The 27210-nt window shown below is 43.3% G+C and overlaps 1 protein-coding gene across 2 annotated transcripts in view; it reads left to right on the plus strand.

Moving 5' to 3' along the window:
* RGS22 (regulator of G protein signaling 22) overlaps positions 1–27210 on the plus strand; it is a 1652097-nt gene that overhangs the window by 25258 nt on the left and 1599629 nt on the right. The gene's annotated exons all lie outside the window — the stretch shown is intronic.

The raw sequence follows: 27210 nt of genomic DNA on the forward strand, positions 1-27210 counted from the left end.
GGCACGACCAGCAGCAGCGATTGCGTTATTGTGCCTTTTCTTTTTTTGCTGAAACTTCACAGCATTTGGGAGGGGGAAGCCCGAAGATGTAGAGCATTGCCCAAAAGGCAATGGTAAAGCTGATAGGTCCCTAAGGCAAGACCTATTGACTTTTTCAGTGCATTTTTCACAGTCCAGCTGTAATTTCATTTTACTTCCAGACCCTTCCTGGATCTGCTCAATATTACACTACCTCAGGCTATAGGCCAACATTCCATCCTGCATTTTCAGGACCAACAGTTGCAGATTATGTGATCAATGCATGTAGAAAATCTTCTCTATGATGATCTGAATCTTCATAACAAAGCAACTTTCTAACACATAACTTCATCAACTCATTAAGCTGGACATGTATATCCAAACTCTTGTCTCGCTGAATATCAACTGACCAGGCACAACGGAGTCTATAATGCAGCTACTAAGTTCCCCAGAGTATTAAGAGATACCCTTAACCCTTGTCAATGTCCACTTGCATGATGCTGTAGCAAGAATTCACTTAAGAATCCATAGTCTAATGGACACCACCCCGGCATACATTTAGAAGCAAACAATCACTGCAGTAGCCCCTCAGATCCTCATCCCATTACCTCATTCGAATCTTGTGGTCCTCATTCAGATACAACCATACATATACACACATATAATTATAGATACAACCACATACAGAGACAACAGGCATTTGTCCACCCAGGTTCCAAAACCCCCTGCCTGCCTTCAAGCCCATAACCTATTTCCTCTCCAGCGGGAGAACCTAATATTCCCATTACTTCCCCGCCACCCCCCTGCAGCATTTAGGGATGAATGCCCACGTCAGGAAATCTTCTAACCAGTGGCATAATGCAAAGTGCTGGGTCTCCCTTCAACTTTTGTTGAACACTCCTAAAAATATATTTAAGCTGGTTTCCTCTGTAGGAAAGAACCCCTTTTTGACATGGCTACTCCCACTTTTTGCCTGGTATCTGGTGCAATTTTGTTTTTTTACTACTCTTTTTGTTGCAGTGATAAAGTACATTACAGCAATGACAGCAACCATCAGCACACAAAACATTATGATACAGTAATGACAAAGAAAGTTTGCAAGAGTCATCTAATGTCCCAGGTTGTGACCACCGCCTTCCACCAATCTCAACAAGACCATCCATATCGCCCCTGTCACTCCAACTCACTTGGATCAGTTCCCACAACACATGCGCACAACATCCCCCTCCTCTCATTCCATCTTCCCCATATCTTTGTCCATTTATGTGGACACCCCCTCCCCTCATAGACTACCTTCTCCTGCCTGCATGCACCAGTCAGATTTCCACTCCCTCTGCGTCGGGCGGAGGTTGCTCTCCACAGCCTTGCTATGTTCCGTTTGGATACAGCAAAGCCAAGGGTGACCCAAAGTTTATCAGCAACTGAGAGGTCAGTTGCCTCCTATACATTCAATAAACACAATTTTGGCAAAATTCCCTTGTCTCTCCCACATTTTTGCATCATACATGCTGTCACTGCCCTCCAGTAGGGCTGGAGTACTGGGCACTTCCACAACAGATGGAAAAATGTACCCTCCAGACTACCCCCTCTAGGACACCCTGCCGGCTCAGCCCTTTCCATCTTGACCATGGTTGTACATGAACAGTAAATTTGATGCAGGGTTTTCAGCTGTACCAGTCGAAAATGGGAACAGATGGCCACCTCTCTAGGGGACGCCATCGCCTCCTGCCACTCATTGTCATATAGTTGCCCCAGGTCTACCCCCCATTTGTCTCAAAGTTGCAGCAGTGGTCTGGGGAGTTGTTCAGAATTTTACAATAGTTCAAGGAGATGGCATGTCTGTGCATAAATTCGTCAACTAACCTGTCCTCCAACAGTGCAGCCTCTGGTAACTCCATTCCCTTCATTATAACTCGCCCAGGGCATGTCTAATCTGATGATAAAGGTATGACTCTGTGGGTGCCAATTGGTATTACCTGAGTAAGCCTTGAAAGGGTTTCACCTCTCTGTTTGCCCACATGTTCTTGACCTGCGAGATGCCTATTAAATCCCATTTTCTGAAACTCTGGTATCTGGTCAGCAGGCCCAATTGTACATGTACCACAGTGGCATCGCCCAGGTGATTCTACCTTGCTACCCCAGCACCGAGGATGCGGTGTGCCAGACTATCATCCTAGTGGCTGGTGGGCTGGGGCATGATGTTTCATGATTCCTCCCATAGAGAGCTCTAAGATAATCCCCTGGCTACATGTTCCGATGATCCATCCTGTAGGCTGGATCGTCTTGAGAAAAATAGACCCAGTGGTTCACCACAACCAGCTAGGCTGGCCAATAGTATTGTTGGAGTGCAGGAAGCGCTACCCCCGTCATACCAGCTCCAAGACAGGTTTACTAGTGATATCCTGGGGGCACCCCATCCCAAATGAGCGTCTGCGTAAATTCATCAACCGCCCGACAATAGGTAGGGGGAACCAGAAACGAGGCGTTTTTCAAGGCAAAGCCATCATCTTGAGCAATGCTGCCTTCCCTAGCATGAAAAAGGGTTGGCCTTCCACCGTTGAACATCCCTCCTTAGTCTCTGTAGCCGGGGTTCCAAGTTATGCTCTTGAAAGACCCGGGGGTCTCTGGTGATAAATAACCTATTTGGCATGAAGCCAGATTGGTCTGGGTGTATCAATGTCTTAATAACCTGACACAGTCATGTGGCCAGTAGTTTGGCCAGAATCTTGACTTTGGCGTTAAGCAGTGAAATTGGTCTGTAGGAAGCACACAGCTCCGGTGGTTTGCCCATTTTATGAATTACTACAATCTTGGCTAATCTCTGATCGGCGGTAATGTTTCGATCTCACAACTCTCCTGGAACATGTTTCTCAGGTAATGGGTTACCTTAGATGCAGTGAGTTTATATAGTTCAATAGGGAGGCCATTGAGGCCCATTTCTTTCACCACATTCAGTGCTCGAATAGCCTAGGTAATCTCACCATCAGTAAGATCCTGCTCCAGGCGGCCCCTGTTCTCTGGCATTTTAAGACCTATGAGCAGGTCCTGCGCTGCATCCAAGGAGGTTTTGGAGGATGGGTAATACAGCGTAGTGTAGTACTATTCGAATGTGTCTGTGATACATTGCCTGTCTCTCACCTGCTCTCTCACATCGTTAACTATTTCGAACACCCAACTTGACGCCATCTCCCTCCTGTCCAACCACGCCAGGAGTTTGCTTGATTTATCCCCTACTTCATATAGACGGCATTGTGTTGCTCTGTATCTGGCCCAAGCTGCCTCTTCCGCAATATCTTTGTATTCTTTCTATTTGAGCACCAGGCAGTGTCAAGTATCCACCTGGGTCTCCAAGGGCAGCTCAGCTTCTCATTTCTGTATATCTTGTTTAATGCAAAACAACAATAGGAGAGGCAGGGAGATTAAGGAACTCTCTCTTAGTTCCCGGTTTAGTACGTATAAACAAGAAAAGAGAGGTTATATGAGTCTCAAAAAGCCACAGAGACGGAGCGATGCAACTGGGGAATCACACACCCACTTTGGGTGGTTAAGAAAGCCCTCACACACCGACCTAGTCAGTGTCATGCTTCATCATCGGGCCCCACCAAAGAGGCCGAGTGCCTCTTCGGTGTGCTACGACGCCAGAAGACTGCGGATCTGGTTGTGTGAAAAGGGCGTGCAGTGAGGTATAAAATTAAAAGTGCCTAAAGGGTATCTGCAAAAATTATTTTAATGAGTGATCCCTGAGACACGGATAAAAGGAGTTATGTGTCTGAATATGTTGCCAAAGGTAATGGATTGGTTAATTCAGAGTTAGCGTTTTAGTCAGTCAACATGTTTCTGCCTTTACAATGGTTTAAGTTTACCTAGGCATTTGTCAGGACTAGTTTAAACCCCGGCGGTATGGACTCTCTAATCGTCCACCCTAACTTGGGGACGTGAAAGTGAAAAATCAAAAAAGTGATAAAAGTGCATAAAAAAGGGGGAAGAGCAAATCGCTCATTCCAAAAAATACTCCAAGTTAGGGAGTGTATCTGCACTTTATAGTATGGCGCTAATCACACCATGGGTCTCGGGAGGGGGGTTGGAGCGTACCTGGCACATCGCCCTCAACGCTCTCAGCACGCTTCTGCAACCTAGCATACCCTCAGGACCGGACCCCGACGATGGTGCGATTAGCGCCATACTATAAAGTGCAGATACACTCCCTAACTTGGAGTATTTTTTGGAATGAGCGATTTGCTCTTCCCCCTTTTTTATGCACTTTTATCACTTTTTTGATTTTTCACTTTCACGTCCCCAGGTTAGGGTGGACGATTAGAGAGTCCATACCGCCGGGGTTTAAACTAGTCCTGACGAATGCCTAGGTAAACTTAAACCATTGTAAAGGCAGAAACATGTTGACTGACTAAAACTCTAACTCTGAATTAACCAATCCATTACCTTTGGCAACATATTCAGACACATAACTCCTTTTATCCGTGTCTCAGGGATCACTCATTAAAATAATTTTTGCAGATACCCTTTAGGCACTTTTAATTATATACCTCACTGCACGCCCTTTTCACACAACCAGCTCCGCAGTCCTCTGGCGTCGTAGCACACCGAAGAGGCACTCGGCCTCTTTGGTGGGGCCCGATGATGAAGCATGACACTGACTAGGTCGGTGTGTGAGGGCTTTCTTAACCACCCAAAGTGGGTGTGTGATTCCCCAGTTGCATCGCTCCGTCTCTGTGGCTTTTTGAGACTCATATAACCTCTCTTTTCTTGTTTATACGTATCTTGTTTAATGGACAACAATTTTGCTAATTTTTCTTTTTTTTACCTGTGATTAGGGAAATGCTTTTATCCCCAGCCAGCTCTACCGAACCCTCCTTGTCCTCAAAATAATGATCAGTTGCCTCTTGGAGGGACGCTCTTATACGGGGAACTTTGTGGTACCAGGAGTTAAGGGGCAGATGTGCCCCACCGCCTCCCCCTTTGTTGCCGTCTGAATGTTGCGGAAACTGGAGAGTGATCTGAGATGCCTCTTGTTAGGTGTTGCACATTGTTAAAATGCAGAATCTGCTGAGCCAGCACAAATATATAATCGAGTCGGGAGCTGCTGCCATGTGCCCCTGAGTGAAAGGTGTACTGACGGGTCATGGGGTTAAATCTGCTGCAATTTTGACAGAAGTGCACTGGGTTCCTGCTATCCATATCCCTAGTGTCAGGTCACTTTCCCTCAACTGTACAATTGTACCCCAATTGGCAATACCATCAACACTGCCTGTAAATCCCTAGTAATTGGTACCTCTGGTACCTAGGGCAAGGAGGCTAAACAGGGTCCCCAAGGGCTGCAGCATGAATTGTGCCACCCTAATGGACCTCTCAGCACCAACATGCGCACTACCATTGTAGGCTGCATGTCTTGGTGAAGATAAAGGTGAAAACACGACATGGCACACATCCTTGTGAGCCATAACTGCAGACACTGCATGAAGTATTGGTAAGCCAGCCCAACCGCAGGCCTTACAGCCCTAAGGCAGGGTGCACTCTACTACATGAATAGAGCAGGTATGCCCCTTGGATGTCTAAGTCAATTCCTAGATATCACAAGAGAACAGGGCAGCCATTTTAAGTACATGTGCTGGACAAAAGCGAGTTCCCCAGCTACATGATGGCTTCACTGAAATATATGGTGTTTGGTATCAAACACCTAGTATTAATAAACCCACACTGATTCAAGTGGTGGATTCATTAATACATGCACCTAAAGGGCACCTTAGGTGTGCCCCCTGAAAACCTACCAGTATCTAGTGTGCTGGCTTACTGCTGTCAACCAGCCTGCCACCACAAACAGATTTCCGACCCCCTGCAGCTGAGAGCCTATGCTCTCTTTGGACAGAAACAATGCCTGCTGTAGCCAGAGGTGTTGTCATTCCTCCAAGCAGGATGGCTAAGTAAATTAGCATATCAAGGCAGGAGGCTTCAAAGGCCTCTTAAGTGACCACAGCTTCTCCAGACAGGGCAAATGCCAACCTCCTACCCTGGGCCCATTTGGCACCAGGACAGGTGGTAAATTAGATATGCAGGGAGGTGGGGTGCACTACCAGGCCAGTCACATCCCTGAGGCGAGCTGCCTGATAAGCCCCCCTTTAGCAAAATTCCGCCATCTTGGTAATGGCATGGTAATGGTTGATTATGCCCACTTCCCACAGAGGGTGTGGTGACCCAAGGGTAAGTAGCCCAATGGTTTCCACCCTTAACACCCCTAAATTTAGTATTTAGGGGAACTCCTGGCAACAGGAAAAGAGAGTCTGACAACCTAAGACAAAGGACACCAAAGAGCCACGAAGAGCAAGAACTGAGGAGCAGCAACTGACTTGGCACCAAACCTGCTGGCCTGTCTGCAGTCACCAACATTTGCTCCAAAGACGACTTATCCTGCATCTGCTCTGCCTCCAAAAGCCTGGGAGGACTGCCAGCACTTCAAGGAGCAACCAGCATCTGCTGTGGAACAGCGGAGCTACTTCCCTGCAGGCACCAAAGAAGAACTAAGAAGACCCTGGCCTTTGAAAACCAGACACTGGAAAGCACCACTGCCCGAATCTAAGTGGGCCAACGAGTGGGCCAGAGTCTAACCCCATCTTGGGTTTTCCCATATTGCCTCCCAGTTGCCGCCTGCAGCCACTTTGTGCAGGCCCCCTTAACCGTGTCTCCTGCAGCACGAACCAGAAGCCTAAAAACACCACTCTACCCGAGTGCCACAGCACGAGAAGAAGTGGACCGACGTGTTCCTACGTGCCTGAGCATCTTCAGGGCTGAGCCCCTCTGTGGGTTCAACCCGACTGGCCCCCCCAGTTCAAGCTAGTATGTGTATGCAGTATATGTGTTTTCCCCGAATATATGACATTACAACCATACATTTACAATGCATGCCTTTACAAAGCAGTTTTTACATTGCAAAATACTTTACAACGCATTCTTTTACATTGCATGCCATTACATTGAATTTTCAGAAACTAGCTATGTTGAGCATCCTTGCCAAGACTCTAATCCAGTTCCTCGGCTTTGGAGTCCACCGTTCTAGCTGTTAGGCCACATCCATATATTGTGCTAATTCCTTTCATACTTACAAGATTGACACTGCATGTCCTTCACATGGCATTCCATTACATCACATTATACCTTTACAATTCATACCATTACAATGCATACCATTACATCACATTTAAGGTAAGTTTTGGATAGTATAGGGGTAATAATTACTATTCTAATTCCAGTGAGTGCAACAGTAGGGTAAGTGTTGGATAGTGTAGGGTTAATAATTACTATTCTAACTCCAGTGAGTGCAATAGTAGGGTAAATGTTGGATAGTGTAAGGGTACTATGCGATGTAATGGTATGCTTTGTAATGACTTGCGATGTAATGCCTGCCTTGTAGTGACAGGCGTTGTAATGACATGCTTTGTAGTGACATGCAATGTAACGGCTGAGTTGTAATGACATGCTATGTAAAGGACGTTACGATGTAATGACTACTATGTAAAGGTAGTGCGATGTAATGACTGCGTTGTAAAGGTTGTTTCCCGTTTTTCCCCGTAGGTTAACATTACAGCATTAGGGACAATACAGGTGTATTTACGTGCTTTCTTCAAAACTGCTATTTTAAAAAGTACTTACTCAATAACGAAGTCCTTGGTATGTGAAATGATATAGAAATATGACTTATTTTTCTAAATTGGTGCCGATCTCCCTATTGAGTGTGTTTGTATCATTTATTGACTGGTTGTGTGCAACCAATGTCTAACACTCCTCCTTGATAAGCCTATCGTTGTTCGACCACACTACCACCAAAAGAGCTCCTTGGGATTGTTAACCCCTTCGGCGCTGATGACTAAGCTCGTCATCTGTTGCGCCGCTCGCACGCTGATGACGAGCTGAGCTCGTCATCTAACGCGGCTTTTTGAAAAAAGCCGCGTAGCGCGAAAATCGCCGCAGCGCGCATGCGGTTAAAGCAAGCCCCTGTCCACTCATAAGGGATACCTGGACTCTATGCAACATACCTCTTTTTTGGTATATTATATAAAGAGCCAGCTTCCTATAGCCTCCCAGATAGACAAAGCCCTTGGGCCAGATCTGGGTTGCCAGCACTGGAGGGCATTCATTTTGTACTTGTTGCAAACATTCTCATGGGTCCACTGTTTGGCTTTATTCAAACTGTACTTTAGAATCAAATCTCTTTTTATTGACAAAAAGAAGCATAGAAACAATTACACAGAATGCCGCCTACAACCCAGCTGGGCCGGCCATGAAGTCTGCCTCAGTGCATCATGTACAGGCAATAGTATACTGCATTGTCTAGATGCTTTTACTCAACGAATAATGTGTGAGGCATCCTCGTGCAGGAATATGTACATGAGGCCTGCTGTGGCAGCACAATCAAAGCGGTAGCACACTTCGGGGATAGGAGTTACACAGCATGCCTCCTACAACCCGCAGTGGGCCAACCGCAGCACAGGGTAGGATGCATACTATTGACATATACCACATGTATGCTTCGTACTGTCCAAAGTCGGCCCCTCTTGGGCTCTCTTTCGAACAGTGCTACTACTTACCAGAAACTGCAAGCACAGTCACATAGAAATGTGTGTAAAACAAAAGAACATTGAAACACATCCAAAAAGTCAATTGGAATAAACAAGCAACCCGTCTCCCCGCACCCACCCTACCCCCAAACTGTACTTTAAAGATGATTTCTTTCTTTGTGTGGACATTAAAATGTGAACTAGAAAGTAATAAAAATAGGCACAGCAGGATTGTGAACCCTGTACCACACCCTCATTGCTCATGCACTCCTACTTCATGTAAAGAGGTTCATGAGATGGAATGTGTTTTGTCTCTTTGTTTATGATCAGCACTTTATGTCCTGGGTGGATCTTTGCTAGTTTAGAAATTGAATGGAGAGGAATGGAGTTTGTGGCTACATATGTCAACCATTTAGATGATTCACACGCCTCAATGTTTTTCTATAAGCGGTGAGATCTGAAAAAGCAGTGTTTTTTCTAGAACATGCCTTAGATTGAAGGCCTGCATGTAGACCCTCCGTGCCAAGCTTGCCTCGGATGTTCACAATCCCAGTGTGAATCTCTTGATTCCTCAGAAACGCAGTACTGCTTTTCCACAGGATATGCACAGAGATGCTGAATCCTCTCTGTCCTGTGTAATCTATATTGAAACCTTTTAGTACTGACCAGGACAGAGGATTTCTCTGTGCGTCCTTTCGATTTGTAATGTTGCAGGAGAGGGGTGTTTTCGACAGTACATAAGATTCTGGATGGGTTTTGAACTATGGTGTTATCTCTTAGGAAGTTCTAGCAATGTAAATAAAAGTATTGGGACATCGGATAACCCACACCATGTTAGTTATGTTACAGTTAGAAAGCACATTCCTTGGGCTCTGATATGGTCTATTATGATTGATTTACTGTGTGTGTGTGAAGCGACAGTCCATGCAGCTACCGTTACCACATTTGACCACAGATAAAATATATTGACATTTTGCCACAGGCATTAATAAACAACCAGTAACATGTGGGTATGGTGTGGTGGGCAGTTATTTCTATTGGAATAAAAGTAGTATATCCTGTAGACCAGCGTTTCCCAAACTGTGGTCCGCGGCCCCCCAGGGGTCCATGAGACATTCCAAGGGGATCCTCAGGACTCGAGTGCCTGTCGTCGTAGTTAAAAATGAAACACCCATGTGTCCTCACAGCACATAAGAGCTGTGAATGTTGGCGCAGGGGCGGCGAGACCACAACAATACAATCGGGAGGCGGGGCAGAGAATGGGAGTGGGCAGTCAGGGGCAGGGCCGCAGGGGGCACAGCGACTGGGGAAATGAGTGGAACTGAAGGCAAAAGGGACACAAAAATAAGGAAAATACAAGTGGCGCAGAAGGGCACAAAAAACAAGTGGAACAGAGGGCAGAAGGGCACAAAAAACGAGGGAAAAACAAGTGGAACAGAGGGCAGAAAGGCACAAAAAAGAGGGAAAAACGAGTGGAAGAGTGGTCAGAAAGGTACAAAAAACGAGGGGAAAACGAGTGGCGCAGAGGGCAGACTGGCACAAAAAACGAGTGGAACAGAAGGCAGAAGGGCACAAAAAACGAGTGGAACAGAGGGCAGAAAGGCACAGAAAAACAAGTGGAATAGAGGGCAGAAAGGCACAAAAAAAGAGTGGAACGAGGGCAGAAAGGCACAAAAAACGAGGGAAAAACGAGTGGCACAGAGGGCAGAAGGGCACAAAAAAACGAGTGGAACAGAGGGCAGAAAGGCACAAAAAACGAGGGAAAAACAAATGGAACAGAGGGCAGAAAGGCACAAAAAACGAGGGAAAAACAAATGGAACAGAGGGCAGAAAGGCATAAAAAACAAGGGAAAAACGAGTGAACATCGGGCAGAAAGGCACAAAAACGAGGGAAAAACTAGTGGAACAGAGGGCAGAAAGGCACAACAAACGAGGGAAAAACGAGTGGCACAGAGGGCAGAAGGTCACAAAAAACTAGGGAAAAACGAGTGGAACAGAGGGCAGAAAGGCATAAAAAAGGAGGGAAAAACGAGTGGAACAGAAGGCAGAAGGGCACAAAAAACGAGTGGAACAGAAGGCAAAAGGGGCACAAAAACAAGGGAAAAACGAGTGGCACAGAAGGCAAAAAGGGCATAGAAATACCGGAGTAAAACTAGTGGCACAGAGGCAAAATACAGAAATACAGGGGCAGCTAAGAACAGAAAGCAGAACGGGCAGAGAGGTACAGAGGCAGTGAGGGGAACAGAAGGGAAAACCGGGCAGAGACACGGGGCAGTGAGGGGTACAGAAGGAAAGACCGGGCAGAGAGAGCACGGGGACAGTGAGGGGAACAGAGGGAAGAAAAAGGGGCACGGACCACGTACAGGCAGCGGGGGAAGACAGACAACAGCAGTCACAGACACAACAATGAAAATACAGGCAATACAATAAAAGCAATAAAGCGTTTAAAGGCACATGTGTAAAGGTTAACGTTACTTGGCAGGCAGGTAAAAATAGATGCAGCCAGGATCAGCAGTAGGATTTTCGTGCTGCTGTCTGATTGCTCACTTTCCACAAGCCCTTGGGTGAATTATGTGTGCTGTCAAGCATTCATATTCAGACATATCAAGCTCTTACTCTGTGTAGCCTTTGCAGTTTGTTGTTGGCAAAGGACGGGGCAGTGGGCATCCTAACAGTAGAAGGTCATGTCAGGTGCCACGCGAGGCCTCTCTGAAATATGCCTTAACTGCACTGCTCACCCCTTGGAGGTAAAATGTTGTTCTGCTGTCTGTGACTAAGGATTATGTCTAACAGGGGTTTATGGTAATTGGTATAGCATTGTTCCATGATCTCGCTGAAACAATATGCCTCCTGTGCAGATACCTTCCTGCCATCTCTTGCACTTCCATGATGAACTCCTAATATAGACCTTGAATTTGCTCTGTACACTGGACTCATTGCTTTGTGCACTATCTTGTAAGAATCTTCACAATATTCGTTGCTCCTTGAGCATGTGTTTATTATAAGTGTGGTATTCTTAATGATTCAGTAGGCCCATATACATCATAGGAAACTCTGTCCCGAACTATTCCTTCGGGAACTAGAACTCCTGTAATGTTTACTAAGGACAGGTCTCTCTATTCACGGTGTGATGATGCATGTGGTTTCAGGACCAAGTTCACATGTACTGCAGAGCGTTCTGAGAGGTAATGTCCATTCAGGAGCAGGAAGAAGACAGTCACTATACCAATCCAAAGAACTAGGAACATTAGACCAATTGCAATCCCGAGCTGTAGCCAAGGAAAAACAAAGTAAGTCTTTTTCAGACAAAGGTATAAATCACGAATTTGTTGTTTTTGGGAAACAGGGGTTGCAGTAACTCAGGTTCACTTGGATCCAATGAGAAGGTATCAAAATCGATGAAGTAGCCAGATGCAGTCGATCTATCTTTGGTAGCTCAGCAGGTTTTGTGGAACTGGCAGTTGTCTCCTTTTGAGACATATTCACATAGATGTCAGTGTTAGGCCTAATTGAGATCTGTGTTTCATTTGTAGATTGAAGTATTTTAAATTTCAACAGGTTTGCATTCCATTGTTGATTACTCCTTCACTTCTGACGTCTGTTTTGTGAGACCTGGCCACCAATAACACAGCTTTAGTTGTGAAATAGTTGCAGCGATACTCCGTGTGCTGAACCCAACCCCATGTGTGCAGCTAGAATTAAACCTAATCTGCAATCCATGTTTGTGTTACTCTATCCCCCACTTAATGTTTTACGCATCTAACTTGTAGGAGTACTTAAGCAGAAAACCTTTAGGCTAGGCTGAGCTGTTGTTGCGCATAGCGCTCACAGCTATCATTATCTGTCCATCTATACTCTTACAAGAACGAGTGATTGCAGCAACGGCAGCAGTTCTCACTGTCGCCTTGGAGGTCTCATCAGCCAGTAATTTCCGTTCAACATGCACACCAACATGCTGATGACCTAATGTGTGAATGACATGAGCCCGTGGCAAGCCTTTTTTTTTAGCTCTGCCACTTCTTCGCAAAGCAACTTGTGCTTTATTGTGCAATTGCGATTCTCATGTTAACATGACTAGAGAATCTGGATTTTATTAAAGGCACGGAGGCTGACATTATGCATTATTCCTTTAATGCAGTCCAAGGAGCCGCTTACATCACAATATTAAAAGGTTCCAGAACAGAACAATAGCAACACATGAAAGGCATGAGCCATCAACAATCTGCCTCTTTTTAATGTAGAAAATAAGTTCATGAAACTTGAAACATCAAAACGATCTTCTGATGAGCAGGATAAAGGAGAAAGGGTAAAAACCAAAGGCCAGACGACACACAATTAGGGAGCGTTACCTTAAAAGAGAAAGAAGTAAGGTCAAGCTTATCAAGCTAAAAGGAACAAGAGATTAAACAAGGACTGTTAATAAAAAGAACAGTAATAAACTGTAACAAAAACAGCATTAAATCATTGTAAGACCACCAAGGGGTGGGATGGGAGGGATAATGTCAGCCTCCATGTCTTTAATGAAATCCAGATTCTCTAGTCCTGTTAATATGAGAATCGCAATTTCATTACAAGAACGGAGGTTACATTATGCATGTTGGTAGCCTTCTAAAGCAACATCAGACATATGTTCAATAGGCTTGCAATAATGATGTGCAAAGGTGCTAGCATTTGACCAGTCAACAGCTTTGAGAAAGTCGTCCAAATTACCTCCAGACCAGAGAGATTTTCTGGCCATAGCACCCTTCTAAGGGAGTGAGCTTGACATTTCTTTAAGTCAATTCCTGCTAAACTCATAACAGTCTTAACCCATCTAGCAATAGAGGTCGAGGTTATCCGCTGCTTTGAGGATATCATCCAACTTACCACCAGACCAGAAGGACTTACTGGCCATAGCACCTCTAAGAGAGCAGGCTTGGAATTAAGATAAATCCACGCCGGCTAGGCTCATAGCGGACATAACCCATCTGGTTATAGAGGTAGAGCTAATGGGTTTGAATGATTTAACAAAGGAAATAAGCAGTTGATTTGCTTAGTGAGGACGAAGTTCTCCCATTCTGTTATCATATTCTTTCATACAGTCCACAACACAGAGTTTTTTATAAAGGTCAAAGCGAGGATAAAAAATGGAATCTGACTTAGTTTTTGTTCTTCTAACAATATCAAATTTAACACCGTTTAGGATCTAAACGAAATATCAAGACATTTGATATCAGAAACTCTACAGCATGAAATTAAGCTTAAGAGAGTTGCAAGTTTGATAGAAAGACATTTCCTATTAAGAAAAGAGTTATCAGGCCAAGAGGAAAAAAGGTCTAGAATAGCTTTAACATCCCACATAGATTGGTATTTAGGTCTAGATGGTCTCTTCAGTATAATACTTTTCATGACTCTACAAACAATAGCGTTTTTACCAACCGTCTTACCATTGAAAAGGGAGTGACCAGCAGAAATCGCTGACCTATAACAATGAATAGATCTATATGAAAGTCCTTTGTCGAATTTTTCAAGGGAACCACTCGGAACTTCTTGGGTGTCTCAGATTTAATGGGGAAAACATTTCTTCCCCTAAGGGGTCAAGGATAATGTCCTTAGAGGATGATGGGAGTTCCTCTTATGGATTGTAAAATTCTTGATCATCTTCATTAAGATCAAGGACATACTCATCAGGTGTGTCTGAGGATTCTATATCATTAGATTTGTTATCTCCCATATTGTAAAGAGCATTATGATATTTTGTGCCTCTAAGGACACCCAGATAAGTTGTGCCTCTAAGGACACCCAGACAAGTTGTGCCGCTAAGGACACCCAGACAAGTTGTGCCGCTAAGGACACCCAGACAAGTTGTGCTGCTAAGGACACCCAGACAAGTTGTGCCGCTAAGGACACCCAGACAAGTTGTGCCGCTAAGGACACCCACACAAGTTGTGCCGGTAAGTACACCCAGATAAGTTGTGCCACCAGGGACACCTTTGGGCGTTTGAGGTGCGAGGACGTCCATTAGAAGTTGAGGTGCTAAGACCTCCCTGAATTGATGAAGTGCTTGGACCTCCTATATTGCTCTTATCAATGTTTTTACTTTTCTTCAGTCTTTTACCCCTTAATTCAGTGATCTTGTCAGAGTAGAGGTTTGGAATTTCTGAGAGTTTGTCCTCATCAGAGAGTGACCTTTTAGAGGACATGATCTGACTTAAGGTCTCAAACATGCAGGACCTCAATTCCTTATGAAGGATTTTTTCAGGGCTTTGTTGTCTGTTAGGAGTAGGGGCAGAATCCTTGTCTGAGTCAGAGTCAGACATGGTACATAGGGAATGTTAACTTGTAAAAAGTGGTAAAGCCCTTTAATGAAAGATAATTAGGGAGATTTCCCTAAATAATAGTGATGAGGTTTATAGATGAAGGAATGTCAAGAGAATAATTCCTCTCTTATTAAAATTAATTTTGTTATAGAATGTTGAAAAGGCTAGTTAAATGAGGATTTCATGCTAAAACCCCCTTTCCTTAAATGAATAAGTTTGTAAAACAATAACAACTTGTAGATGAACAAGGATGAAATTGAAGAATAATCGTTTACACAAAAAACAAAATATTAAGGTTTGATTAAACATTTAACAATCTTTAAATATATTCAAACATTAGAAATAGTACATAAGCTGAAAGAAAAGGCATGTTAATCTGGTCAGTCACGCAAGGATGGGACTAGGGAAGGAGGTGTAGGGAGATCTCCGTAAATTGGAGATCGGTGTAGAGGCAGTAGGAAGGGGGGTGGGGTTAAGCCACACACTAGGGAACTTCAAAATAGAGATAAAAATGAATAATGGTAATAAAGGAAAATAAACTTATCTGCTTGGAGCCGCATTTAAAAGAGGCAGATTGTTGATGGCGCATGCCTTTCAAGTGTTGCTATTGTTCTATTCTGGAACCTTTTAATATTGTGATGTAAGCAGCTGCTTGGACTGCATTAAAGGAATAATGCATAATGTAGCCTCCTTTCTTGTAATGAAATCTTTGGAATCTCTAAACCTGTTCTGGCACCAATAGTGAAGATAATCGTTATATGACTGGACACAGTAAAACAAATGGCTTACAATAAGTTTGGGGAATTCCTGATCTGTATTTTTAGTGCCAGTATCAGGGCTTTTAGTTCTGCCAGCGGTGCAATCTCCTAGAGACTGTGTCTGCGTGTTGCTAGGACGGAACGTACCATCCCTCATAAGTCTCTTCACAATCGCACATGAGGTGCTGTATTGCTATTTACTTCCTACAGCCAGCTAAGCAGATTCATCAGTGTAAATTATGTATTCATACTGATCTAGAGGCATTATTTAATTCTGAAGAGTATATTCTTGTTCGTACTGCAGAAATGCTTGTGTTTAATGTAGAATCAAATTTGTAGTCGACAAATGTTGCTGTGAGGGAATTAGCCCATTGTATCCATGGCGGATGTAGTGCTTTTGCATTTGGAATGCTTGCTTTTGTAACCACTACTAAGGTTGGTACAGGAGTAACAACAATTATTTGTTTCTCTGAGCTAGTGCTTTATCTCATTACAGCAGTCTGTACTGCTGTCAGTATTTTTTCTGTGGATGCAAAATGCATTTCAGCGTTCGTGTACAAATGTGGTTTGTATGCAATGGATACTGTTTCGCCTTCATTGAAGGTGAGATAAGTGTACCCTGACAAACGCGACTACACAAATCACCAAGTTAGTAGTATTTACACATGTGTGTAAGTGTTTAGATGCTATCATGTCAGCTTGTTCGGAACAGAGAATTTCTATGTGTTCCTGTGTCCAATGTTGGACCGAAAAATCAGGTCTGATTGGGTCGTAGAAAGGTTTAAACTTTTCTGCGTAATCCAAAATGTATGTTCTGTCAAAATGTAGGAATCCTAAAATGGATTGCAAACCTTTCAGAGTTTTCAGAGGTTGGAGCAGTGCCCATTTCCCCCCAAAAATTAGCTGCCAGGCTTTTTCCTTCACTTTGTAGCTCATATCTCTAAATAGGACATTGAGGCAGACAATTTGCAATTTTTTAAAATTACATTTGTAGCTTACAGTTGCGAACCCCGAAATTATGATGTTCACCCTGTGTAAGTGATCCAGTAACTCATCGTCCATCAGATAAATGTCATCTACATAGAACAATGCCTTCTCATCAAATTGTGAAGTAACTCTGTTACTCTTGCTGAGAATAACCCGGGGCTATTTATACCCTTAAAGCAGTCTACAGAATTGGCATTTAGAGCCAAGAATGCTGTCAAATATCTGCTTCCATGCGCAATATTTTGGCAGCAGAATCCATTTGAGATATCTAGTGTTGTTTTGTATTTCTTCTGCACATTGTTATTCATTAATGTATCACTGTGTGCATTGTATACTGCAAATGTTCATGTGCTCAAATGCCTATAGTCTAAGACTAGACGGTCTGAATTGTTGCGTTTCATTTCGGGAAACAAAGGATTATTCATGGAAGAAATGCAATTCTCAATCACACCGTAGTATTCAAGTTGATCGAAGATCTCCCTGACCTGTTTCTTTGCATCATGTTTTATTGGGTACTGCCTTTGTGGTGCAGGAGTAGTTTTTAATGGAATTTCATTGTGAGGTGACTTAGCATCCCACATGATTGCGGTAAAGTGCTGGAGCTTGCGCAAATGCCCACTCCTACGAGTAGGAATGTTTCAGTGACTCTGGAACGAGGTCGGAGAAAGTTGGTAAAATTACATCTCCTCCCCCCGTTCCCCCCCCCAGCCCCCCCCTCCTCCCCGCCTTGAGCACTCCATAACAAATTCAGACGGCCAAACTTTTTCAGCCAAAACGATATTGTATCCATATGTCAGGTTCTCCCAAAAGAGACCTTTTACTTTTCTGGTTATTTCCCCCCCTCCATTTGGATAGTAATTTTGTTTAAACAAGGTAGGACCCTTACCCTTGTATCCAGTGTTTCCACCATGATATGTTAATTCAACGCTGCTGTCACCAGGTTCTGGCGGGATATTTTTACTTCTGCTGTCTAGCATCGTCAGAGCCCATTCCCCATTCAGAAGCAGAGTTCTCTGTAGCCTGAGCTTTTCTTATTTTAAGGCCAGCTACCTTCTTTTTAGATTGAGGTTTTGTTTTAGGTTTATCTTGTTTGATAATGTAGTCTGAAGTGTGATGTGTGTCTTTTGGCTTGACTTGCTCTTCTGATCTGTGTTCTGACCGTACTTCCTTCTCCGAGTCTTTTGAGGAACCCTGAAAGGAACAAGAGTAATGTGTGTCAGTATCCTGATACCTGTCAGGTTTTTTGATATTATCATGGTTCCTAAGATTGTATTTTCTATCAGAGGCTCCTGTTGAGGACACCCACCCTGTGATTGTGATGCACTCTGCTTATTATTTTTTGTATGTTTGTTATCCCATTTCTTTTGAGAAGAATCAGTGCTTACGTTGAGTTTTCCTTTTCAGGATTGCTTGTTATTTGTGGATTCCCAGGTTTAGCTCCCAAAATATCTCTACACAGCGAAGCTTAGTTTTCTTCGATAATCTTAGGTAGTTATTGCTCCTGTTGTGCAGGAGTAACTTCCCACAGGCATTGGCGTATAGCCACCGCTGCTGCCTCCGCTTTTATGTTACCTAACATAATTGTTAATACCTGGTTCAAAATTGCCCATCAATTTCATCCCTAAGTCCAGGGCAAGTTCTGCCCGTACTCATTCTGTATTTGTTTTAACACGTCTGGTATTGTGGGGGTTCTGGTATAAGTAACAGCTAAAACTGTACCCCAAGTGGTACTATCCTCTCTCGGGGGAGCCATCCCCATTGGCAAGCAAATTGTTAGTATACTGTGTTTTTCTTGCGAGCCCATATGGGGAAATACGGCTTCAAGCTGTGTTATTTTTTTGTGCTATCCAGAATGACATCTGCTCACGCTTAGTGGGCACAGGTCCCATAACTGTGTTCAGCGTTTGTGGGCTTAATTTTCTTGAAGTCCCTTGCGGTTGACCAGCTGAAGTGACCCTTGTAGGTTGAATTGTAAGTGTTCGCATTACGAACTGTGTAAGGTTTCTGTATAGTTTTACTGTATATTTGTAAAGTGTACGTTATTCTGCTGCTGGCAATATATCTATCTCTGGATGCGGTGTGTAAGCAGCTAAGGCCGGTCGCTCCTACTCTGCTGAGCGGACCTAGTCTCACATTTTCTGTGTTATGGGGGAGGGCGCCTTTAAACCAATTTAATTTGTTCTTGATAAGTTAATGGGACTTCTATGTCTTCGTATGGAGAGTATTCTTCAGGAGTCTCATCTGGAATGTAAGTATGAAATACATTTGTGTGCGCATTTGCAGGTCGGAATTTGATCCAAGAATAGAATACCTGAGTACTGAATGCCTTGTGTGCCTCAATCATGAAGGTAACATTTCCACCCATTGTTGGGGGAACATAATCTATTAATTTCATAGTAATTGCATGCATGCACTTTTCTGTAATATTAAGAGCACCTTCAAGCGGAAGGAAGTTGTGAGGAAAAGTAATAAGGTTTTGTACAATGTGGGGAACTATAATCCTTGAAGCTTGAACAAACCTACAGCCAATACATAGGATATACCTACTCAGCTGTGCCTGATTTTTCCCTTCCCACTCCAGACGTCTTCGGTTATATATGAGTGGGGGTCTCTGAGAAAGCACGACTAAACTACTCCGATTTGACCATTAAATAAGAGCCAATTCAACATTGGGGGCGCCATGTTGTGTAGTTCCGTAAAATACATAGGATCAGTGCGTTTAGACAACATAAACTGAGAGATTGGTGTCCAAACTGATTCCAGACACCCCCAAAGGATATGTTAGCCTTTAGACCAGCTAGCTCACTGTGCACCATAAGCCCCCTAACCTTCCCAAGGTGCGAATAGTTTTTGGCAACTATTGAACATGACAACCCTTGATCCTTCAATGATCATGAAAACAGTACAGTACTTTTCGCTCAGTCAATCGTGCTCACTTAGCCTCAGAGAGGTACACAGAATAAACGATGGGGACGTTTTCAATAAGGATTTATTGACCCAGCGTCATTCTATTATAAAACATTTTTGCTGCGACAATCATTAGACAGAAGCAGATGTATAAGATTACAAGGCGCAACAGAGTAAATAAAAGGTAACATTCTACCATGGTGCTAAAACAGTGAATGCATGTAGGCATATATACATGACCGTAATCAAGCGTACTCCTACGATGCTGACCCTACCTAAGTATACCTCAGGGTACCTAGCATGTATGTGGGTGAATGCCAAGAATCCCTAGGAAAGAGCCAACCCCATTACCTGATTGGAGAGAAGGAAGGACTGCGTCTTGGTGTCGAGTTGGAGACCCAAAGGGGTGTCAGACCGTTGCGTGTTGTAGCTTCTGCAGACGTGGATCTCAGTGTCTGTGTCAGCATGTAAGCTTCTCCTCTGTCTATCTAGGGAAGGTATGTGTCTTTTATACCATAAAATAGCCTCTGTATTCCTACCACACTCGATATGTTGTGAGTGCGATTGTGGAAATGAGCCTAAATCAATACCTGCAATTATGCGAAGTAGTTCTTTCCTCCCTAGGATGAAGATGACAATGACTTGACTTTTATACAGAGTATGTTAATCCTGTTATGTGTGTCATGTGCAGGGGATGTTTCTAAGAATCCTCATGCATAATAAATGAGGCTAGTTCCAAGGAAACCAAATGACATTTATTCAGCACATAACTGGGTAAAGGTTAGTGCTAGAACCGTTATGCAGAGCAAGGTAGGAATAATGTAGGTGAAAGGTCCTTTGCTACTTAGGCTTAGTTTGCGGTACATAACAAACATTAATGCTCATAGTATTGTATGGGTTCCCACTGTGTCAATTAACAAAGTAGGTAATAAATGCTAAAGTGGATAACTGTGAGGAGTATTCTGGAGACAAGTATATCTGTCCAAAATGTATCCAGTATATCAAGATTCTTGCACCCGACTTAGCACGAGTGATTACCTTGTTTTAAAAAATAAAGAAACCTACCTTAGAGCCACTATAGGCCGATCTCTCTTTTGCCTGCTTTGGTTAAGTATAAGGAGAACCATGTTAATATGCTTCAATCTTGCTATATTATAGAGAGCTATACTTAATAGATTCCGGTCTGGTTTTAGCTCTTGTTTTACTACAGAGACCATGCTGACTGCCGCATCTAATGGCATCAAGATGATCTTAGATAATAACCGCTCAGCGGTCCTCATCCTCCTTGATCTATCAGTGGCCTTTGACATAGTCTCACATAATATTCTTCCTGAAAGACTTGGTGATGTTGACTTACAGAGGAAGGCTTTGAGTTGGTTAGAATCTCTTTTGTTAAAGAGGACCCAGGGTGTTCGTCTCCGTCCTTTGAAATCTATTGTTCCCTGTCTGTGTTGTTGCATCCCACAGGGCTTCTACTTGAGCCCAGCTTTCTACAACGTATATGTGATGCCTCTAGCCAACTGCATCACCTCCTTTGGGCTCCATTTCTATTCTTATGCCAATGACACTCAGATTGTACTTCGACTTGAGAGTGGTCATTTGTCTATCCAAGACCAATTTAAATCCTGCCTCATATCAGTGGCCTATTGGATGGATGTTAATATCTTGAAGCTGAACGCAGAAACGACAGAGGACCTGGTATTTTGAAATCCCTCTATCTGATCACCCGCAAGGTGCCCTCAATATATGGCACTCTCTTTGACTCCTGGAGCCAGTGCTCATAACTTGTGTGCTACCTTTGATGCAATTTAACCTTCGAATTAACAAACTCATGTTGACATGTTTTGCCCTACTGAAAATGTGAAAGGTCTCCCCTTTTGTGTCCAGCTCAGTTCGGAGAACTCATTGCTAGTCATTTGAATTATTATAATATCTTCTTCCTGGACCTTTCTACATACTTTCTGCAGCGTCTTCAATTCAAACAAAACGCCACAGCTAGGCTTATTTTAGATCTGTTGAGATCAACTAGGATGACACATCATCTTTCTGATTTATACGTTGCCCTTATAACTCTGTTACTTTCACAAACCAGTTCATAGGGTAGGTTAATCAAATTCTCTAACAAATCTATTCAACAGATGTCGCTGATCAGACTTCTCCTTTACTCAGAGGCTCTGTAGTTAACGTTCCGAGATTCTATAGAGGACAAATAGGAGGCCAGGCATACTCTGTTGTCACTGCTCCGTGTTGGAATTCTCTCTCTTCCTCTGTTTGACCCCCCTTAGTATGTACATGATACAGCAAGAGGTACCATAATGTTGCATATGCAATAGGTGGGTAAAGGTATGAAGTGTATATATGCAGAGTTAATTTATTTATTTATTTATTTTAAAGGTTTTATATAGCGCTGGCTGGACCCAGAGGTATCAGAGCGCTTTTACATGTGACATGAGTATACTGTTGCCTTACAAGTGATTTCGTCTAAATGTACCAAAATGCATTGCTCTGATGCTTTTGGAGCCTGGAGTGGGCACATCATGCATACATTATGTTTGCTTATGGGAACATTTGGGGCAGTGTTCTCTATGAGGGCATTACTCAGATGGCATTGGTTTTGACAGTATCACTTCAGCAGTCACCATCTGCATCCCCTGTGCCATACTGCCGGATCTGTGGCCCACGTTCATGCCTGGCAGGCCATCAATTGCTTTTTGCATGAGGGCTTTCTTCACCGAGATTGGTCTCAGCTAATGTGAGTTCAGCTTGCTGAGGGGATGGCTGCATTTCCTTGGTCCACCTTTTCAGGTCGTATCTTGTTTATATAGCTCTTTCTCGACAGATGATCCTGAAAGCATTCCCTTCAGTCTGGATGCTTGTCTAGACCTGGTGCTTTGTCCTCTCAAGCACATTCACTGAAGCTTTGTGAAACAACCGGTCATTGTACTTCATGTTCTCCATCACAGAACCATGGAGTTCCTGTTCTATAAGGCGCTTCTTCCTGTTTCTCTTGGCATCTCCTGAGCATTGAGCTCTCCTGAGGATACAACTGGTACACATGGTCAGGGTCAGACAGGCCTATAGGGCAATCAGTCAGTGCTTGATTAGCAGGTTATGGCCTGTTTTATTGTCAGGTGGACCGTTTTATTTACTGTTTATTTCCCTTACATTACCTCAAACATTGCCTGCAGAAAACACAAATGCACACAGTCACATTTCTTGCAAAATACCCATACAATGTGTCTTTACAAGTTCAAAACTGGCTTGATTTGCAAATGTGGCCCACTTTTGTAGCTATCTGGTTCGCTAATGTAGGCCAGTTTTATTTTGGTGTCCAAGCCTATTTTGTTGTCCCAGTACGACCCTGCAGATGCTCCCCCCTTCAGAAATTCTGCTATATGTCTATCTGTAACCTCGCAGACAGAACAATGTTACCTCTGAGAAGGAATTTCAAATTAGTTGAGGAAGTATGCCTAGCATAGTATCAGACATCAGTAGACGAACAGTTAAATCCCAGATCAGGAATCATTAATATTCACATAATCATTTTACTATCCTTTATTTCCAATGCAGAAACAACAAAGGAAAAGTGATTGCGAGTCCTGTGCAATGGTCAGTGAGAGTGTGTAGACTGGATGCAAAATAACTCCTAGATTTGCAATTAACTAATTTTTTTGCGTCAACCTTACAATGACGAAATATCCACCATATTCATCTGCACACCACCTTCCTAGCTATGCTTTGAAGGTTAGGTGCCGATGTCAGCAGCTGATGTATAATGTACTAGGCTTTATTACAGTGGCTATAACTTATGACTCGCAGGTTAGACAAGGATCTGCAACAAAAATAATTTACCCACTGACCAGAGATGAGACAGTTCACTTCAGCAAATACCTTGAAAATTGCTGGATGCACTGTCAATTGCAGCACATGTTTTTGGTACCTGCACTGTCTCCAAAACGTGTTATGTTTATGATCATTTAACCAAGCCAAAACAACTTTTTTCATGTTTTTATTTTCAGTTTAGTTGGGGGCAGATTGGACAAAAACTAAATGAAAATATACAGGCATGCTATGGTCTGGTTTTTATTCACTCTACTCATACTCATGATTCCGGCCATCTAGTGGCATAGCTATCGGTAGGAGCATTGGATAGAAGGGGCCCGCCTGCACTGTCCACTACTTTTTGTTTGAACTGCATAACCTTCTATTGACTCCCCCATACAGTTCCTGGACGTCTATACGCCAGCTGCTGTGGGCTGTAGAAGCAACAACACACTTGCTGTACCTATGCCGTGACCCATTCAGCCATGTTGTCTTTCTGGCACCTGACTGATTGACATGCACAAAGTGCATGCCCCACATGTGCATCTGCCTGAGCAAAGGGTGCATTGTTCTGAGACTTCTTTCCTCTACTACTCATGACCCAAACTTCAGTGTGCATAGGACACTGCGTGAATGCAGATGCCTTACCTTTGTTGAGTGTGGATGCTGGAAGCATACCAAAAGGGTCATTGCGCTATTACTCACTTTGAGTCCTGGAAGTATCAACTCCCTTCTTGCAACCCGCTCTAACCAGGAACAAGAGCAAGTTCAAGGTGAACCTTCAGGGTTCGTGAATGGTTTGAGAACTGGAGAAAGTGAGTAGGGCAACCAAACATTTTCAGTTAGATTGGGTGCAAGGTCATGTAGACAATCTTGATAAGTAGATTTCATTATCTCTGATTATATCTCAGATCTTCTTGTCTGTTTCAGGTGACCTATTTTTTTTAAATTCCACAATATTACTATTGATCGGTCATTTGCTAAGAGGAAATAAATAGCCTTCATGTTCAGTGTAATTATGTCCTCAGACTCTTTATCAGGTTGGCAGTTCGTAGTTGGAGCTTTTGGATGGCCACTATCAGTATTTTGGTTGGCAGTTCCACTTGGCAATCGTCTTCCTAGATAATTTTTTTCTTTGCATTTTATAACCTGTAGGGAAGGTGTGGCTTCTTCGTTTTTGCATTTTACTGGTTTCTGAGATTGGGTCAACGTGGTCTGGGTCTTGTGACTCATGTAGAGGCTTGTCTTTGTCGCTTTTTGCAATTCCTTTTAAGCTCTTCCAATCTTTGTCTTTTGGAAGCTTTACATAGCTTCTAGGTTTCTACAGCTGTACTGCATACAGTGACTGATGTTGCTTTCATTATTTTGCTGGGGGCTGTGCCTATAGGAAAGATTATTTAACTCTGCCATCTCCTTGGTTCAGCTTCCACATAATCAACCCCGCTGCTACTCTCAAGGGGTATGTTGATTAGAAGGAGTCTGTGGCTACAGGCAAGCCCTGGATGGCATCTCTGGCTTCCAGCTATGACTCAGTAACCCACAGTGTCTTTTGGTGCAAGGAGATGGGGGCAGTCCCTCCTACAGACACCAAGCACACTGAACATAGCAACTGAAACCACAAGTGCCAGAAAGCAAGCCATGTCATGCACATAAACTTGTGCATGCTACAGGTGCCTCTGCACCACATTGCGCCTATATCTTCTTTCAGCGCCTGACAGTCTGCAACACCATAAGCCACACTTCCACATTATGTGCAATTCGAAATTGTCAAAGAACAGCATAACGTTAGTAGGAATAATAGTTGACTATTCTTATAAAACACGGGAAGTATCAGTGACATCTGCTTTAAAAGGATCGATAAACCCATGAATGAGTGCAATCTGGGCTATCGATTTATCTTTTGCACTCCTGACAAAAACTGTGTCACAGAATTCAGAGCACTTCAACTTTACCAGTTAGTGAACTTAGCTTATAAAAGTAGGTGCAGCCACATTTTATGTTGCTACTGGTTTAAAATACCTAGGAAGGAAGCGCTTGTCCCCTAAAGCAGGAGTATTTCCTACCAAATGTCTTGTAAAGCCAGAGCTCAGCCTCCAGATCTAAATGTAAGTTTCTGTAAAAATAACAAAAAAAAACAGTAAGGTCCTGAAATAGAATAGATGTTTCATAGACCAAAAATAATACACTTTTTTTTCCAGTACGTTTTTTACTGAGCCAGAAATGGAAAAAGAGACAGATTGTCAATATCTTGGACTCGTGTGACCTGGCGATAAACAAGATCCTGAGGCACAATACAGATCTTAGATTTGTTAATTATGACTGTCGCCAGAAAACAAATGCAAACAATACTTGCTGAACAAAAACGCAAAGTCTTCCAAATGGTCAGTCCTTGATTCCAATTTCTGGGTTACATGTTTTTACTTGATTTTACCCCATTTTCTTTCTTTCTTAGTTTTCTTGTTTTCAAAACCAGTGACATTGCTGGTGGCTCATGCCGGCTTTACTTCCAGTTCGAGAAAGAAAGGCATTCTCATTCGTAAGCAATGACCATTCAAATTAAACAACACATGGATGGATGCACAGGGTAGATTCGCTGCGGTTGCTGGGATGGGCGACCCCTTAACGTCCTCTTGATTTATATCCCTCTGGCGCTTAAAAAACCTACACTGGCCGACTTGTGTAAATTCCTGCTTAACCTCCCAGTTGGCATTCTAGTGATGGGAGGCGACTTTAATTTGACGGTAGATGGTTGGGTTGACCGGCGTCCCCCTCAACAAGATACACAGGGCACCTCACCGATGATGAACTTTCTCTTATCATTTGGCCTAGTTGATCTCTGGTGCCATTTTAATCCCTCAGCGTGTAGTTTTACTTTCCACTCAGGCGCCCAGGGTAGTCAATCCAGAATTGATCACTTGCTTACACATGCCGATGATCTCTCTAACTTTACTGAAGCCACGTTTCTGGCGCGGGGTATTTCTGACCACTCTCCCGTTCTTACTCAATTGGCTCTACCTCAGAAGAATAGACGTGTCACCCTGTCTATCAACCCGTGCTGTCTTAAGATCCCACATGTAAAGAGTGCAATTTTAAAAGGGGTGGCCCAGTATTTCGCCGAGAACACAAACACTGTCGATTCCCATCAAGGGGATACTCATCAATAGTCATAATCTATGAATAATCCCCGCCCATGTGCGGGATCCCGGAGCATATAGAAAATACATATAAATATATATGTATATATATGTGAAAACATATTTGCAGCCTAAAACATTTCCCAACTGGCAAAAATTGCCGCAAAATTACATAAATTAGCATATATACAGTAGTACTCTTCCAAACCCTAAGGAAGAAAGAGAGCAGAAAACATTTGTATACAACAATGCTTTATTGCCATAGAAAAAACCTGTAATTGCAGGCATTTGCCAGTAGGCTGCAGTAGAGTATAAAGCAAACAAAGAAAACTGACACCTTGCCTTTAGGGTATTAGAGTAGGGGTACCGTGCCTTTACGACCTGAAGGCAACCCCCTGCTCCCATGGTGCACCACAGGTGACAGTTGGGTCAGTTCTTTTTTCCGGCTCCTTCTGTGAGGATCCTGGAGCTTGAGCTCTTCAGTTTTCAACTGAAATTGTGTTTTTGAGAGGATTTTCTCTTATATTTCGACATTTTTTGAATAAATAAGGCTTCTGATTTATTTTTCTGTGGTAACCCACAAGAATTTCCTGTCAGAATGCCTGCTCTGTTCCGGAAACGTCCTTCTTGTGACAAAAAGATGGCTCTGACTGACCCACATTCTGTGTGTGTTGTGTGCCTTCCATCTACACACATTCCTGATCAGTGCCATCACTGT

The sequence above is a fragment of the Lissotriton helveticus genome, chromosome 4_1 (assembly GCF_964261635.1).
Source record: "Lissotriton helveticus chromosome 4_1, aLisHel1.1, whole genome shotgun sequence".
NCBI lineage: Eukaryota > Metazoa > Chordata > Amphibia > Caudata > Salamandridae > Lissotriton > Lissotriton helveticus.